This window comes from Coenobita brevimanus, chromosome 99, assembly GCF_032717465.1.
Source record: "Coenobita brevimanus isolate Jiangsu-jjx chromosome 99, ASM3271746v2, whole genome shotgun sequence".
NCBI classification, from domain to species: domain Eukaryota; kingdom Metazoa; phylum Arthropoda; class Malacostraca; order Decapoda; family Coenobitidae; genus Coenobita; species Coenobita brevimanus.
The window spans coordinates 3,646,869-3,660,060 of record NC_137052.1 but is presented as its reverse complement, the minus strand read 5'-3'; the positions used below and the strand labels follow the sequence as shown (position 1 = coordinate 3,660,060).

The following is a 13,192-nucleotide window of genomic DNA, read 5'->3' as shown; positions in this document are numbered from 1 at the left end:
CATTTAAGATGAGAGTGACCAGCCTCACTCATCCCTGAGTGGCATTATGTGAGCAATCAACCCCAACCATCCCTTGGATATAAACCTTCACCGACTCAATCTGATTGGAGCGCAATAATTACCCACTAAACCACCAGGCGCCAAAATTTGGTTATATGGTTACCACCCAGCGTAGTAAATAGTTACCTGGTGTACAGGAAACCATTTGGCTTGTCACTCAGTGTAGAGTCACCCACAGGCAGAAGGACAAGGAAAGAATGAAGGAAAGAAAGACCGAAGAGGGAGTGTAAAGTTACCCGTAGGCAGAAGGAAGAGGAAAGAATGAAGGAAAGAAAGACAGAAGAGGATGGAAGGAAGGATGGAGGTGAGGAAAGGGCAGACACCCGACAGCAGCACTACATCGAGTGAGTGGATGGTTATTTATATAAAACACTAATTTCGCATAATAAAATGATTTTTAAAATAATTATTGATGTTGGGCTACTTTTGGGCTGGTTTTCAATTGGGTTTCCGCGGGTAGAGCTGGGTGCGACTTGGCAACCCTGGTCCTAAACCATCCTACCCTCACCTGTCCTAAACCATCCTACCCTCACCTGTCCTAAACCATCCTACCCTCACCTGTCCTAAACCATCCTACCCTCACCTGACCTAAATCATCCTACCCTCACCTGACCTAAACCATCCTAACCTCACCTGTCCTAAAATGAAACCAACCTTACCTAGTTTAACCTAAATTACCTAAACCTAACCCTAAAATTATCCTGACCAAATCTACCCCTAAACACACACACACACACACACACACACACACACACACACAGTCTTCCAATTTTCCTTTTACTTATTTCCTTTTATTTTTGTTTATTTTTCTTTTTTATTAATGTTTCGCTTTTTATCCTTTCATTTCGAATTCTCCATACTCTCTCTCTCTCTCTCTCTCTCGGTCATGTACCCTGTCACTCTATTTGTCATCATCAGTCACAGGGGTCGACAGTTTCTCTCTCTCTCTCTCTCTCTCACACACACACACACACACACACACACACACACACACACACACACACACACAGATAAACAGATAGATACATTTAACACAAAAGATAGACAGGTAGAGAGATTCATTTGTTCCATCAGATACATGGATAGATAGATAGATAGATAGATAGATAGATAGATAGATAGATAGAGAGAGAGAGAGAGAGAGAGAGAGAGAGAGAGAGAGAGAGAGAGAGAGAGAGAGAGAGAGAGGGGGGGGGAAAGAAAGGATGAAGATAAGAAATTGATGTCGGGATTGTTTTGGGGTGGTGTCTCGTGTGTGTGTGTGTGTGTGTGTGTGTGTGTGTGTGTGTGTGTGTGTGTGTGTGTGTGTGTGTGTGTGTGTGTGTGTGTGTGTGTGTGTGTGTGTGTGATTTTAGAATGGTGGTACAACAACAAGTCAGCTTTTATTCTGGGCACATTAGCTAAGAAAGAGAGAGAGAGAGAGAGAGAGAGAGAGAGAGAGAGAGAGAGAGAGAGAGAGAGAGAGAGAGAGAGAGAGAGAGAAATTGTAGTCCTTTACGAAAATATGCAAGGAATGTGAGGGTATGTAAAATACTTCGATAAATCAACATCCTCTCTCTCTCTCTCTCTCTCTCTCTCTCGATGCTGCCTCACCTACGGGCATATACAGAGCGACATGCATTTATGGATGTAATAACAGATGTAGTTGGCAATATTATAATGGAGAAGTACACAGATTCATGACAGGAGAGAGAGAGAGAGAGAGAGAGAGAGAGAGAGAGAGAGAGAGAGAGAGAGAGAGAGGAGTTAAAAGATGAAAAGAGTGAGAAATGCGTATTACCGTAGTAAATAAAGGAGATGGAACATAAAGATGAAGAGAGAGAGAGAGAGAGAGAGAGAGAGAGGGAGGAGTTAAAAGATGAAGAGTGAGAAATGCGTATTACCGTAGTAAATAAAGGAGATGGAACATAAAGATGAAGAGAGAGAGAGAGAGAGAGAGAGAGAGAGAGAGAGAGAGAGAGAGAGAGAGAGAGAGAGAGAGAGTGAGAGAGAGAGAGAGAGAGAGAAACTGTACCAATCAGAGCCAGCTAATCACCCAATCAGTAAATCACTTAAACTCAGTAATTAGCCAGTCAGCAGGTCAATTAAGCTGTCAATTACCTAAGTAGCCTGTCAGTCAGTTAATTAAGAAGTACGAGATCTACCTTAACACCTTTACTTAAACGATTTATGTTCTATTTAACTCTTGCCATCTCCAGACGATTTTAATAATGTCTGGATGGATTTTTCTGCCTGGAGGGGTTAGATTCAGGCTTTACTAATCCCTTTACTACTAGAGGTCTCGTCTGTGCTGAAGAAAATCGTCCGTAATAAGCTAGGATTTTAACAGAAGTAGGTGGAGGATGTGACGGGATTAAATCATTGTCCCTTTCACTGTCAATCTCTCTCTCTCTCTCTCTCTCTCTCTCTCTCTCTCAATTTCGAATCACACATGGGAAGAAGGAAGATATAAAAAAAAGTGAGAGAAAAAAATGAGAGAGAAGGAAAAAGAAATTAATTAAGAAACACAAAACACAATTACTATGACAAGTGAGACAAAGACGACAATTATTAGAACCAGAGACAGACAGATAGATATGAATTGACAGACAGATTGATTTATATATAATTATCTATCTATGCAGGTATTTACAGGTACTACACACACACGCAGAGAGAGAGAGAGAGAGAGAGAGAGAGAGAGAGAGAGAGAGAATGGCATGACTGTGGTAGTGGGTGAGAAAGTTTGACAATTGCGGCATAACATTGAAAACTGCACTCTCAAAATATGTCTTCCTAAGTGGCAGAGGAAGAGGAGGAGGAAGAGGAAGAGGAGAAGGAAGAGGAAGAGGAGGAAGAATAGCAAGAAGAGGAAGAGTAGGAGGAGGAGGCAATATGTAAAAATCTTAGTTTAATCACATACATAAAAAAAAAATGAGTCAAGATAAGAACTGGTGTATTAAGTACGAAGAACCAGGACTTATGTTTTCGTCAGGTAAGGAAGCTCCCTAACACCTTTTCTTAAGCGATTTAGTTTGCTTATTACACCTTACTGTCCTTTTCTGTGTTATAAAATCCTTCTGATATGACTATGCTTTAAATAACGTACAGAAGTATGTTAACCAGCCATATCCAAAAAATAAATCGCTAAGGATGAGATGTTAGGGAGCTTCCTCAACCGACAAGAGATGCAGGTTCAATTCTCTGCATATCCGGATTTTCGTACAGGTGATGGGATTTCTGATTAGGGCTCACAACACCTGGCGAATGACACAGGTGAGGCTAATTACTTGGTCACTTGGTTGTTGGGGATTAATGGAGGGATTAATTGCAGCTTATAAATCCCGCTCGGAAGTCCGCTAATTTGTGACCTATACTACTACTACTACTACTACTACTACTACTAATACTACTTCTACCTCTAATGGAGAAATGGTTTTATGATGAGTTAGGTGTTTTTTCGCTTTCCTACCTGTCTGTCCGTTTGTTTGTCTGTTTGCCTTACCATCTTGTTATCTAATAAAAACGAGTAATAAAAATAACTAAAAATAAGTAATGTTTGTTTTCGTCTCTATCAGAAAGCCTTGATAGAGGCTCTTGCAAGATTGTCAAGATCCATTTAAGATAGGCACGCACGCACACACACACACACACACACACACACACACACACACACACACACACACACAGAAAGAGAGAGAGAGAGAGAGACGCAGGATCCATTTAGGTGTAATTACCTTCCCTTCAGGTGTGGCTTCTCCCAGTCACCCCAGCAACTCTCTTTCTCTCTCCTTCTCCCTCTCTCTCTCGTCCTCACAGAACTTTTTCTCCCACTAATTCACTTTCTTTTCCCTCTCCATATTTCTCTCTCTCTCTCTCTCTCTCTCTCTCTCTCTCTCTCCAATCCACATTTCCATAGAGGTCCATCCCTCTATGCACATTTCCATCAGTCCATTCCTCTTTCCCTCCCTCCCCTCACCCCTCCCTGCCTCCTTCCCTCCCTCCACTCACCCCTGCTTCCCTCCCTTCTCCTCCACTCACTCTCTTCCTCCTTCCTTCCCCTCCTTCCTTCTCCTTCTCTCTCTTACCTGCGACCTCCTCTTCTCTCTCCATCTCTTCTCTTCCTCCCACTCTCCTCCATTCTCCACCCATCTCCGCTTTCCTCTCATTTTCCTTACAAATTTTCCTCATTCCTTCTCACCTCTTCCTCTTCCCTTCTTGTCAACCTACCTTCTCTTCCCTCCTCTCCCCTCTCCTGCCTTTCTTCTTCCTACGTCCTCTCCTCTTCTCCTCTTTTCCTTCCTCTTCTCTTCTACCTTCTCTCCACTTATTTTCTTTTCCCTCCTCTCCTCTCCCCTCCCTTCATCTACCTTCTTTCCTCACTTCTTCCTACGTCCTCTCCTCTCCTCTTCTCTTCTCATCCTACGCTTTCCTCTCCTCTCCTATCGTCTCTCTCCACTCCTCTTCCCCTTTCCTCCACTCTCCTCTTTCTCTTTCCTCTCCTCTACCCCTTTCCTCCCCCCTCCTCGTTCCCCATTCCTCTCCTCTTCCCCTTTCCTCCCCCCTCCTCTTTTCCCATTCCTCTCCTCTTTCCCTTTCCTCTCCTCTCTGCTCCTCTCCTTCTCTCCTCCTTCCCTTTCCTCTCCTCTTCCATCTTCTCTCTCCTCTCTTCTTCCCTCGCGGTATCTTGTCATCTTCCTCTCTCCTCTTAAAATACTCTCCCCTTACCTCCTCTCCATTCTTTGTTGTTCCTTGCTTCTATTTCCAATCTCTCTCCCTCTCCCTCTCTCTCTCTCTCTCTCTCCCATCAATCTTACTCAGTCTTGCTCTAAATTAAAGCTGGCAGCCATTACTTCTCTTATCGTGCCTACTCTTTATTCTACTGTACTCTCTCTCTCTCTCTCTCTCTCTCCCCCCCCCTCTCTCTCTCTCTCTCTCTCTCTCTCTCTCTCTCTCATAACTTTCCCCTATCTCTTCTTTTTCCCTCCTTTGAAATAACAATCAACGACATGTCCTGCGAGATAGATAGATAGATAGATAGACAGACAGATAGATAGATAGATAGATAGATAGATAGATAGAGAGAGAGAGAGAGAGAGAGAGAGAGAGAGAGAGAGAAAGAGAGAGAGAGAGAGAGTTTGAAGTGAATGTTTGAGAGATACAAAACTACACAAACAAAAAATATATATACATGCATTTTATCTTTCTCTAAGAGGAGAGGAGAGGAGAGAAGAGAAGAGGAGGGGAAAGGAGAGGAGAGGAGAGGAGAGGAGAAGAGAAGAGATAAGAAAAAATAAGAAGAAAGGATAAAAGACACGAGAGGGAAGCGAGAAAAGAAACTTAAAAGGATGAGGAAAAGAGAGAAGTGGGAGGAAAAAGGTAAGGTGAGGAAGGATTGAAAGAGAAGAGAGAGAGAGAGAGAGAGAGAAACTGGCTAATAAGAGGGATATGAAAACTAAAACACGGCGAGACAGGCAGATGAGTCTGACAGGTGTGGGTGACAGGTGTGGGTACGGGCGGCAGGTGTGGGGGAGGGGAGAGTTGACGGTAAAAGGCAGAAGAGGATGAAAGGAGGGAAGGGGAGGGGAGGGGAGGGGAGGGGAAAGGGTGGAAAGTGAGGGGTGATGTGCTGGGTGGGAGAAAGGGGTGAGGGTGGTGAATGGGGATGAATGTGGGTGAGGGAGGCAAAGGGTGAAAAGTGGAGTGAGGGGTGAAAGATGTGGGGTGAGGGTAGGAGTGAACAGGGGGTAATGTCAGTGGCACAGTTACATCAGATGAAACAAAAAGAGAGAGAGAGAGAGAGAGAGAGAGAGAGAGAGAGAGAGAGAGAGAGAGAATAACAATTAACAAAATGAAGAAAGATGGGAGAGGCGTCTGAGCGGCAATGAACAAACACATGATGATGATGATGATGATAATGATGATGATAATGATGATGATAGTGATAGTGATGACGATGAAGGGAACGCCAGTCTATTCATATCAATAACTTCATCCCTTCAATCCGATGACCTGTTTATTTATTTATTTATATTCTTATTATTCTGATCAAGGTGGGTGGGTTAATGAAGAACTTATTTAATCCATCCAGCTCGAAAACTTCCCCCCCGAAGTACAGGTGTGTGAGAAAGACAGGTGTGTAATAGACTGGTGTGTGAGGAAGATAGGTATAAGAAAGAACCAGATGAGTGAGTGTGTGAGAAGACAGGTTTGTGAGAAGGACGGGTGTATGAGAAAAACAGGTGTGTATTTGAGACAAGTATTAGAAAGGGCCAGGTGTGTGAGAAAGACAGGTGTGTGTGTGTGTGTGTGTGTGTGTGTGTGTGTGTGTGTGTGTGTGTGTGTGTGTGTGTGTGTGTGTGTGTGTGTGAGAGAGAGACCTGTGTATGAGCAAGACAGGTGTGTAAGAAAGACAGGTGTGTATTAGAGACAAGTATTAGAAAGGGCCAGGTGTGTGAGTGAGACAGGTGTTAAGAGGGCAGGTAGGATCAATTAAGTCAGGTCGAGAAGCAATTTAGTGGAGGCGGAGGTAGGTCAAAGGAAGAGGGGAGGCAGGTGACGAGAAGGGGTGGGGGAGGGGAAGGGGGAGGGGGAAGGGAAGGGGGAGGGGGTGAGGGGGAGGGAGAGGGGGCTAATGACAGGATCTCTGGGTATTAACGCAAAAGGGGTTGGGGGGAGGGGGAAGGTGGAGGGGAGGAAGGTGCGAAGAGAGGTTTGAGGGGAAAGGAAAAGAACGAATAGAGAGGGGGAAAGGGAACATAGGAAATGGAAGGGGAATGGAGAAAAAGGGAGGGGAAAGGGTAAGGAGGAAGTTGGAGGGGGGAAAGAGAGGGCGATAAGAAGAAAAGGGGGGAAGAGGGGAAAAGAGTTGACAGGGGAGGGAAAGAAAGACAGGATGAAGTGGAGGGGGCAGAGGAGGAGGAGGAGAAACGGTGAGGGGAATTGAGAGGAGTCAGAGGGGAATGAGGGAGAGAAGTTAAAGGGACTTGGAAAGGAGGATCAGAGGAAAAAGAAAGGGGGGGATGGGGAAGGGGAAAGACGGAGGGAACGAGAAGAGGGGACGAGGAAAAGGAGGTTGGTGACAAGGAGAGGGGGAAAAAGAAGGACAGAGAAAGGAAAGAGGAGGAAAGGGGGTGAAGAAAGGAAGGAGAGGGAGGGAAGGAGGAGTAGGCAAGAGGAGAGGGAAGTGGGGAGGAAAAGAAGTGTAGAGGGAGGGATGGAGGGGAGATGAGAGAGGAGGAGAAGAGAGGGGGAGGGGAAGGTAATGACGCAAGGTGATAAAGACAAAATGAGTATAATCCAGGAAGAAGTAAGTGGTTGGAAAAAGGGAAGAAAAAGAAAAGGAACAGAAGAGAAAGAACGAGGAAGAGGAAGAGGGAGAAGGAAAAAAAGGGGAGAAAAGTAAAAAAAAAGAAGAAAGGAGAGATGGAGGAGGGAAAAACACCAAGACAAAAAAAGAATATTGAAGAAAATAGATAGATATAGTAAAAATGCGGCAGAGAGAAAAAGACAATATAGGAAGAAGAAATTAAGGGAGAAAGAAGAAAATCAGACAGACGGAAATAGTGATAAAAAAAGATGTATAGTTTAGAAGGGGAGAAGAAAACAGATTAGAGGATGATTATTGCAAGAAAAAAGACAAATATGAAATGAAGGTAAGAGGCAAAATGAGACGATAGGAGGAAAAGGAGAAAAAGATATCACACACACACACACACACACACACACACACACACACACACACACACACACACACACACACACACACACACACACACACACAAAGATGGGAAATAAGGAAATTGGATTAAGACTGGAGAAAAGTAATAAAAATGAAACACTGAAGAAGACAAAGAAGATTAAAGAATGGAAAACAAAGAAGGGAGAGAGAGAGAGAGAGAGAGAGAGAGAGAGAGAGAGAGAGAGAGAGAGAGAGAGAGAGAGAGAGAGAGAGAGAGAGAGAGAGAGAGAGAGAGAGAGAGAGAGATTAAGGAGGCAATGAGAGAAATAAAAGTAAGATCAGAGGAGAGGAAAAATATTGAGAGACAGGAGCGTGTAATAAGCCTCTCTTGATTAACGGGAAGAGGAGGGAGTAAGAGAGACGGAGGAAGAGGAGGAAAGAAGAGCATAAAGAGGAAGAAAAAAGGGGGGAAGAGAAGAGAAGAGAAAAGGAAAGGAGGGGAGAGGAGAGAAAAGTGTGTGACCATCTTCTCTTGATTAACTGCGTTGAAGAAGCGCAGAAGAGGAAGAGGATGAGGTAAGAAGAGGAAGAGGCCGGAAGAAGAGAAGAGGAGGTAGGGAAGAAGTTGAGAAAAAAGTGTGTGATGAGCCTCTCTTGATTAAAGGATAGGAGGAGGAGGAGGAGAGTGAGGTAGTATACAACCTCTGCACTTGAGACGGATGAGAGGAGAAAAGATAGAGAAGAGAGAATAGGAGGAGGAGGAAGAAGAAAGGGGAAGAGAGGAAGAAGAGGAAGAAGAGAGGGGAAGAGAAAGACGAAAGAAGAGGAAAAGAGAGGGGTGAGAGGAGAAGAGATAGAGAAGAGAGAATAGGAGAACAGGAAGAGGAGGAAGAAGAAAGGGGAAGAGAAAGACGAAAGAAGAGGAAGAGGAGAGGGGAAGAGACAGACGAAAGAAGAGGAAGAGGAGAGGGGAAGAGAAAGACGAAAGAAGAGGAAGAGGAGAGGGGAAGAGACAGACGAAAGAAGAGGAAAAGAGAGAGGAAGAGAAAGACGAAAGAAGAGGATGCTGTTGATCTTGCTTAGTCCACTCTGTCTTACCGAGCAGACTCATCGACCGCAAGGAGGATAAACAACCGCTCTTACTGAGTAGCCTACAAAGGAAAACAAACAGGAACGGGCCTGCTGGTACTTTTTGTGGCTGAGTGGCATAGGGTATGTGCTTTGCGGTGCTCCATACTGTACAATGTGTAATATGCACAGTACGTAGGCCAGGTGTACAAGCCGGGCACGTGTTTTGAACCGGGCACGTGTTTTGTACCGGGCACGTGTCGGCTGTCATTCCACCCAGGTAAATATGAGACGGTGATTAAGGAGGGCAGGTGATGCGCTGATATAAGCCTAGCGAGACCCTATCAGTGCTACTTAAAGCTACCTCTAATGGGTATGATGGTGCTAAGGCTGCAGTGCGTGTGGATGGTGAACTAAGTGAATATTTCTCTTTGAAGGTTGGGTTGAAACAGGGATGTGTCATGTCTCCATGGTTGTTCAATCTGTACATGGATGGGGTAATAAAAGAGGTACAAGGTAGGGTAGTGGATGTTGGAGTGGCCCTGGTGAGAGAGGATAGTGTTTGGAAACTCCCTGTACTGTTGTTTGCAGATGATACTGTGTTGTTAAGTGAAGACGAAGGAGAGCTGCAAGGCTTGGTGGATGAGTTTGGGAGAGTGTGTAAGAACGGAATCTAAAGGTGAATGTAGGGAAGAGTAAAGTGATGGTCTTTGAGAGAGGTGAAGTCAGTGAATGTACAGTGAGGTTGGATGGTGAGGAATTGGAAAATGTGAGTACGTTTAAGTACTTGGGTAGTGTGATGAGTAAGGATGGAAGTTTGGAGGGTGAAATGCTTGAAAGGGTAAAACAAGGAAGAATGGTTGCCGGTTCCTTGAAAGCAGTGATAAGAAACAGGGAAGTGAGCATGAAAGTGAAAAAGTTACTACATGACAGTATTGTGATACCAACTCTAACGTATGGAAGTGAAGCTTGGACGTTGTTGGAAGGACACAAGTCAAGAGTGAGAGCAGTGGAAACGAGTTATTTAAGAGGAACCTGTGGAGTCACATGGAGAGACAGGCTGACAAATGAGGATATAAAGGAGCGTTGTGGTGTGGATGTGGATGTGATAGGAAGCGTTAGGAGGAACACACTGAGGTGGTTTGGCCATGTGGAGAGGATGGAGGGTGAAAGACTGACGAGGAGAGTGTATGTGAGTGAGGTGGAGGGGGGGGAGAGGGAGGGGGAGGCCGAGGATGAGATGGAGGGATGGAGCGGAGAGGTATATGAGAGAGGGGGGTGTGAGTTGGGAGCAGGGAAGTGAAATGGCGGGGAACAGGGCGACGTGGAGGCGATTTGTTTTGGGCCACCCCGTACGGGATTGAGGTGTCTGGCAATAGATAGATAGATTTACCTTTCAATAACAAGTGTCTTCCTTACGCTGATTAAATTATTGACGTGGGAAAAATTAACTAATCTGACGTCCTGATAAGGTTACTACAAAATTACCAAAAATAGTATTGAGAGAGAGAGAGAGAGAGAGAGATTCTTTTTTTTTACAATTCTCTCTCTCTCTCTCTCTATCTAAACTCAAGTGGTGACATGTCAGGACTCGAAAGAACCAAACCATAAGTAGCGACCAGATAATCCTAAATCCTATCCCTAAATCCAGCCTCTAATCCCAGGCCTATAACGACAGACTCAAAGTTTTCTATAATCATCTCTTCCTTTATTATATCGAAGAAAAAATATATATATATACTTTATTCTGGTCAGTTTCAAAAAATTTTCTATTAGTACTGTGTTTTTCATTTTACTGTTTGTAGAGCCTACTTCATTTATAATACATGGGATGATGATGATGATGATGATGATGATGATGATGATGATGATGATGATGATGACAGTGGTCGTGGTAAGTTTTGTGGAGGTGATGATGATGATGATGATGATGATGATGATGATGGCAGTGGTCGTGGTAAGTTTTGTGGAGGTGATGATGATGATGATGATGATGGCAGTGGTCGTGATAAGTTTTGTGATGATGATGATGATGATGATGATGATGATGATGGTGATGGTGGTGGCGGCGGCAATGATGATGGTGATGATGGTGATGCTGATGATGATGATGATTTTTTTGCTCTTGATTGTAACCCTATCCACATCATATTACAATCAAATGAACAGAGTAGCTATTATAATGATGAAATGATGAAGATAAGTAAAAATAACGTATATACATTGTAATCAAAGAGAGAGAGAGAGAGAGAGAAGGAAAGGAAAGGATGAGGAAAAGTGGAGGGAAAAAGTAAAGGAAAGAGAGAAGGAGAGGAAAGGATGAGGAAATGTGGAGAGAAAAAGTAAAAGAAAGAAAGAAGGAAAAGATGAGGAAGAGTGGAGGGAAAAAGTAAAGGAAAGACAGAAGGAAAAGATGAGGAAAAGTGGAGGGAAAAAGTAAAAGGGAGAGAGAAGGAAAGGAAAAGATGAGGAAAAGTGGAGAGAAAAAGAGAGAAGGAAAGGAAAGGATGAGGAAAAGTGGAGAGAAAAAGTAAAGGAAAATGAGAAGGAAAGGAAAGGATGAGGAAAAGTGAAGAGGAATGTAGATAAGGAAGGAAAATGCAAAGCCAGCGAGTGTCACAAAAATTGAAGCACTGAAAGACGAAAGAGAATGGCATAAAGAGAGAGATATATGAAGGAAATACAAGAATGGAAGAAGGAATGGAGAGAGAGAGAGAGAGAGAGAGAGAGAGAGAGAGAGAGAGAAGAGAGGCGAGAGGAGAAGATAAAGGAGAGGGAAGAGGGGTGAGGGAAAAGGAAAGGAAGAAGGAAACATAGAGTACAGTGATATAAACCCAAGAATGAGAGGAGGAATGGAGAGAAAGAGAGGAGGAAATGAAGAGAGGAAAGATGAAAGAGGAAAGAGGAAGAGGAAGATGGAGGAGGAGGATGACCACAATGGAATAAAAGACACCCGGAGATATATGAAGAAAGCACAAGAATGGAGGGAAGAATGGTGAGAAATCTGAAGAGGAGGAGGAGGAGGAGGAGGAGGAGGAGGAGGAATTTAAAAAATGGGGAGAAAGTAAATGGAACAGAGAGGAGGATAAAGAAGAAGAGGGAGAGAGGAAAGGAAAGAGGGAAAGAGGAGAGGGAGGGAGGAGAGAGGAGGGGAAAGGGAGGAAGAAGGGAGAGAGAACAGGAGAAAGAGAAGAGGAAAGAGGAAGACGAAGGGGGAAAAGACTGAAGGAAAAATATACAAGGAAATTCATATCCCTTGTTTGATTTTTAAGGTCAATATATTACTCCTTTATTTTAGAGAGAGAGAGAGAGAGAGAGAGAGAGAGAGAGAGAATGTGGTGGGTGACTGAAAGAGGGGAAAGGATGGGAGGGGAAGGAAGGAAGAAGAAAGGGAAGAAAAAATGGGGAGGGAAGGGTGAGGGGAGAAAACTGGAAGCTGGTGAGGGGTGAAGAAAGGTGTGGGAGGAGAAAGAAGGGAAGAGGGGAGGGGTAGAAAAAATAGGGGGCAGGAGGGGAGGGTGAGGGGAGAAAATTGGATGTAGGTGAGGGGAGAGGTTGGGTGAGGAAAGGTGAGGCATCGCTGGAAGTTGAGATGAAGTGAGGTGAGATGAGGTGAGGTACAAGGTCAGGCAGGTAAAACAGGTGAGATGAGGTGAAAAAGGTGAGGTTAGGCAGACAAGGTGAAGAAACCAGATGAGGAAAAAGACAAGGGTGAGCTACGTGAGCTGAAGAGGTGAAAGATACGTGGTCAGGTAGGTTAAGTCAACAGATGAGGTGAGGTAAAAGAGGTGAGGTTAGGCAGGTGAGATGAGGTGAAAATGTGAAAGGTAAGGTGAGGCAGGTGAGATGAGGTCAGACATGAAAGAACAGATGAGATGAGATAAAAAAAAGTGAGATGAAGGGAAAGAGGTGAAGTACGGATGAAGCGAGATAAACTTAACAGGACTTTGAAATGAGGTGAGCGAGATGAGACAGGTGATGTGTAAGAGGTACGACAGGTGAGACAAGGTGTACAGTACTAATTGAAACGTACTCACCTATTACAACCTTCTGTGGCACGCTGATATCTGACGTCGTATCCTGTGGGAGAAAGCAGAGTTAGTGATTATGACACATCTGACACGACATATATGACACTAACAATTACATCTGACACCACACACCTGGCACCACACACCTGACACCACACACCTGACACCAAACACCTGACACCACATACCTGACACCACACACCTGACACCACACACCTGGCACCAAACACCTGACACCACACACCTGACACCACACACCTGACACCACACACCTGACACCATATACCTCATACCACACACCTCATACTACACCTACGCCATATACTTGACACCAGACACCTGATACTACCAATATACCTGACACCACACACCT

At 44.3% G+C, this 13,192-nt stretch overlaps 1 protein-coding gene across 1 annotated transcript in view; it reads right to left on the bottom strand.

The window, feature by feature from the left end:
• Positions 1-12,865, bottom strand: part of LOC145414361 (dopamine receptor 1-like) — a 41,462-nt gene extending 28,597 nt beyond the window's left edge. Inside the window, exon 1 of the mRNA XM_080283898.1 lies at positions 12,826-12,865. The gene's annotated coding sequence lies outside the window, so the exon portion shown is untranslated. The remainder of the gene's footprint in view (positions 1-12,825) is intronic.
• Between the last annotated feature and the right edge of the window lie 327 nt (positions 12,866-13,192).